Below are 5,073 nucleotides of genomic sequence, written 5' to 3'. Positions count from 1 at the left end.
CCTGTGTCCATTGTAAGCATCAGGCAGCTCAGTGTCAATTTCTGCACTTGATATAATAATAGACTTTGAACAATGGAAATAACAACAGGCAATCATGGAAATGGCACTGTGCCTTGTGCAATAAAAGGTCAGTAGACAATCTGCGGGTGGTTGCTATGCAACCTGGCGAATGTTACTTATTTTAATATTCTCATGGAAATTTCGGTCATCAGGTCAGCACAGAGCATAAAGTATCACCCAACCAAACTTGCAACATCAAACTTCCTGGCAATGCAAGTCAGTTTTTAAAAAAGCTTACAAACAATCAAGTACACACCAAATCAAGGGGCAGAAATAGGCCATGCGAGACCTTCTCTGCCATTCAATACGATCACAGCTGATCCAATAAGACCATAAGATTGAGGAGCAGCATTTGGCCATTCAGCCCATTAATCTGCTCCATTATTCAAACATGGTTGATAATATTCTCAATTCCATTCTCCTGTCTTCTCCCTGTAACTTTTGATGTCTCATCAGGAAACTATCTATCTCTAACCTAAAGACACTCAATAACTTGGCCTCCGCAGCCTTCTGCAGCGATGAGTTTCACAGAATCACCACTTTCTGGCTGAAGAAATTCTTCCTCATTTCAGTTTTAAAGTATCATCCCTTCACTCTGAGACTGTGCCCTTGGGTCCTATTCTCTCTCCCTTACATATTATCCATGTCCACTCTATCTAGGCCCTTCAGTGTTCGGTAATTTTCGCTGAGATTCCCTCTCATCCTTCTAAGCTCCGTTGAGTACAGACCCAGAGTCCTCAATGCCTCTTTATATGCCAAGCCCTTCACCTGCAGGATCATTCGTGTGAATCTCCTCTGGATCCCTTCCAATGCCAGAACACCCTTCCTTAAAATAGGACCCAAAACTACTGACAATATTCCAAATGCAGTCTGACCAGAGCCTTTTACAGCCTCCTTCTTCTTGTGATTACAAGTATTTTCTTAAAGAAAATTCATTTGAGGGGCATGCTCATTATCACATTTCTGTGCATAACAGTGCCCGAATTACAGACCTGACTATTGCAATAAGACTTAAAAGTGATGAAATGTATTTTGCCTCTTGAAAATAAACCTGTGAATTAATATGCTTTGCACAATTGTGTGTGGCAAAACCCAATAAAAAGATTACGTAATGATCTCAATCATGCATTTTAGAAATTTCTTTTCATTATTAATCAATAGAATTAGATGGCATGAGGCATTTTGCTAATTTCTCTGTGCTGTTCTGCTGGATGCAGAATAGTCACCTCTTGATTAGTAGATTGAGGACAACTGTGGCATTTAACTTCTGTTGGGTGGAGGAGGTCAAGAGTACTGCTACTAGAGCTGCCAAAGCAGCAAGGTAGGAGCAATTACTACAGATGCTGGAATCTATGCAACAAAGTGTGCCCACAAAAGGATTGATCTTTTGTTTTTCGTTCCCCTAACCTCTTTCATGCACCAATCTCTCTCTTCCCCCAATTCTCTCTTGATTCACCACTCAGTTCTTTCCATGAGTCACCTTTGATTCACAGATCTCTGGATTTCTCCAACCACACCCCCACCCAATTTATTTTCCATGGATCCTTCACTTTCCCCACCACTGGTCAGATGATTGAATGGTAGAGCAGACTTGATGGGCTGAATAGCCTAATTTCCACTCCTATGTCTTATGGGATATGTAGCAGAACTCGGAATTCTTGCATGAACAATGGCAGAATTATGCAATAACGACAGATTGGTTGAGCAAACCAAAACAAGTACAATTGCTACATGTTTATCATTGTTGAGCGGAGACAATTTTAAAATATGTTTCACACAAAATCTCTCTGAAGAGCAGAAAAAATACACACAACAAAAATATTAAAAGATTTGAAGGCACACCTTGAGCCCAAGTGAATGTAACATCCGAACAAAATTTGGGAACAAAGTGATAAAAAAACTCATTGATCAATATGTGACATTGTTAACTCCGATTGCAGAAAACCATTAAATTTGCACAATTAAGGATGAGCTCATTAAGATCAGGATTCTACTAGGAATGAGGGTTCCAAAAATGAAAGCATACCCATTGTGAGAAGACAATCCTACACTCAGGAGAGCAATCGACATGTGCAGCAATGCCAAGTTTGTGAATCAACAGTTCGAGCAGATTTATGGTTGAACAGATCAGGTCTTGCTGACAGATGGTCCAGGCATAGAGGGCAGAACAATCTCAGCCAAAGGTAGGATGCAAATATTGCAGAAAACATCATGCAAAAAAAAAAGAGCCATGTCCAGCATGGGGAAAGCAGTGTTCTTACTGCATAAAAGCTGAATCATTTTGCATACAAGAGGATGGCTGAAAAGGAAGAATAACAAACAGATACATATGGCCACTGGAGACCAATCAGCTGAAGATTCACTGTAGACCATACAATGAGTTGGTTCAGTCAATCTGATAAGTGAGATATTGTTTGCGACTGTTGGAATGAAGACAGCAGACAGTGCCAAGAATTTACACTGCAAGCCATCGCAATAACAGTTACGATGATCTGGAGTTTTACATCATAGACAGCAAGCTATTGACACTAAACTCAGCCAGAAAAAGTCTAAAGCTCAGACAGGTAACCCTTGGCATACCAAAAAATATCTGCAAAGTGTTGGTGCTCACTGAACCATTCACTGTGGATCATATCCTAGATGTGTACAATGATACGTTTGCAGGGTTAGGATGTCTTCCAGGAGAATGTCATCTTCAAATAAATGAGACTGCAAGACCCATTCAGTATTATCATAGGAGAGTTCTAGCTGGTCTCAAGGCCAGCTTGAAAGATAAGAAGAGCTGGAAAAGAAGCAGTAATCAAGAAAGTGACAGCACCTACAAGATGGATAATCAGCACGATAGCAGTGAATCAACCTAGAAAGCTGAGAGTATACATTGATGCTAAGAATCTAAATAAAGCCCTGAAGATACCTCACAACCTCAAACTTTGTCACAATTTATAAAGACCAACATTTTATCATCATAGATGTAAAGGATCGTTCCTGGCAAGTGAAGCTGGATGAAAGGAACAGCTTTCTAATTACATTCTGGAGACATCGTTATGGAAATGCAGATGGTTGCAATGCCGTTTGACATTTCCAGCACTCCAGAAGAATATAAATGGAGGAAACATGAGATAGCAGGCAATCTTCCCAGAGTGGAAGTTGTAGTGTTTGATCCATTGAAATTTCATAGATGCGGAGAGGCAATAGATGAAACCATTGATGACAAGAATTAAATTCTGGTTCAACTGCTTGACACTGCTCACCAACTAAACCTGAAATCAAACACGTAGAAGTTGCAATTAAAGATGCCAGAATTCGAATATGTGTGCCATTTACTCACAACTAAAGATCTTTGCCATGGATCCAGAAAAGATGAGAGCTGCAGAAGTGATAGCATAAACAATGAAAGGATTTGTTGGATTTGTCAACTAATTGGCTAAATTCTTGCCAAATTTGTCACCAAAGTATGAATCATTACACCAGCTCACTGCCAAGGACATGGAATGGTTCTGTGGCAGAGAGAGAAAAACAGCATGCATTTAAATTCAACAACTAGTGACTGCAATGCTAGTGCTGAAATACTATGATGGAAATGATGGAATTATCTTGCACCATAACACCAATGAAACGGACTCAGAGCAATACTAAGTGAAGCTAACAGGTTAATTTGCATCCAGGGTGTGAACACAACAGAAATATGTGACAACCAGAATGAATAGAAGTGCCTTGCCAATGTCTTTTTGCATAAACGTTTTGTTAATTCTGCACCTTCTGAGCTTTTCATACTTCATCTATACTTGTTAATATTGGGGAAATTGAAGTTCCCTTCTATTATTGTCTTCTTATTTTTTCACTTCTCTGATACTTGTCTACATATCTGTCCTATCTCTCCCTGACTGTTTGATGTCTATAGTAGGTAAAAGCAATGACTGCAGATGCTGGATTAATGGAACATAGTATTCCTCAGTCTCATACCAAGTGTTGAAACTGAATGGGGGCTGGCAACAAGGCTAAACGCTAAGAGACCCCAGTGAGATTTGAACTCACAATCTCTGGCTTACAAGACCAGCATTCTAACTGCTGAGCTATGGGGCCAGAATCCAGAGAATAATGTCTATAGTAGACTCCCAACAATGACTGTTTGTAATCTTTTTCTTTTTATGTTCTACTCAAATGGCCTGATTTGAGGAATCTTATTGCAATAATTGACTCTTTGATCAATATTGCCATATCTTCTATTTTACACCTGACCCTTTTATCTCTTGCTTGAGGATTCTATCCACTGGAATCTTGAGCTGCCAGTCCTGCTCTTTACTCAGTGATGATAACAATGAAGCATGTTCTGACACGTCAATCCATACATTGAACTCATTCACTTAGCTCGCAAGCCTTCTTGCATTGAAATAAATACCATTCAGCTTATCATGCCCCCTTTTGCCTTAACTTGACTATATATAATCTGGCTTCCAGACTGACTACAGTTTAATCTTTACTTGTTTCTGCATATCCCCTACTGTATCTCCACTCTGCATTCCATACTCCTGCCAAATTAATTGAAACCTCATAAACAGTACTGGAAATTCACATTTCCCCCACCATCCAATGCAAGGATGCTAGTCCCATTTTGGCTCAGTTGCAACTTGTTGGACTTGTCCAGTTTAATTAATTGTCTTAGCAGTATGAAGGAGAATGTCTTAGCTTTTCCAGTAGCAAAGGCAAAACATGAAATTGAAACATATTTAATTAACAAAGCAGCCTCAATAGCTTGACTCTTATCACTGTTACAAAATGTATTCTACCATAAACTTCCAACAAGTGCAGAATGATCAGAGAACAGAATTTTTAAAAGAATTGACAGCATGCTTTGAACTCAACTAAATAGAAGTTGTGAATAAAATCTGTTCGATATTAGGATCCAGGGTGAAAAAGAGTCCAGGGAACAATACATAACCAAATTAACTTGTGTTTTTCTCGTCCAAAGGTTGATTTAGTTAAAGATTGAATTGAATTTGGCATAAGAAATCC

At 39.2% G+C, this 5,073-nt stretch overlaps 1 non-coding gene across 1 annotated transcript; it reads right to left on the bottom strand.

Moving 5' to 3' along the window:
• Positions 1-4,070: 4,070 nt before the first annotated feature.
• On the bottom strand, positions 4,071-4,143 carry trnat-ugu. Its single transcript has one exon. It is a non-coding gene; the product is annotated as a tRNA-Thr (tRNA).
• Positions 4,144-5,073: the final 930 nt, after the last annotated feature.

Source organism: Chiloscyllium plagiosum, chromosome 2 (genome assembly GCF_004010195.1).
Source record: "Chiloscyllium plagiosum isolate BGI_BamShark_2017 chromosome 2, ASM401019v2, whole genome shotgun sequence".
In the NCBI taxonomy this organism is placed as follows: Eukaryota; Metazoa; Chordata; class Chondrichthyes; order Orectolobiformes; family Hemiscylliidae; genus Chiloscyllium; species Chiloscyllium plagiosum.
The sequence above is the reverse complement of the archived record's forward strand: the minus strand, read 5'-3'. Positions and strand labels throughout refer to the sequence as shown.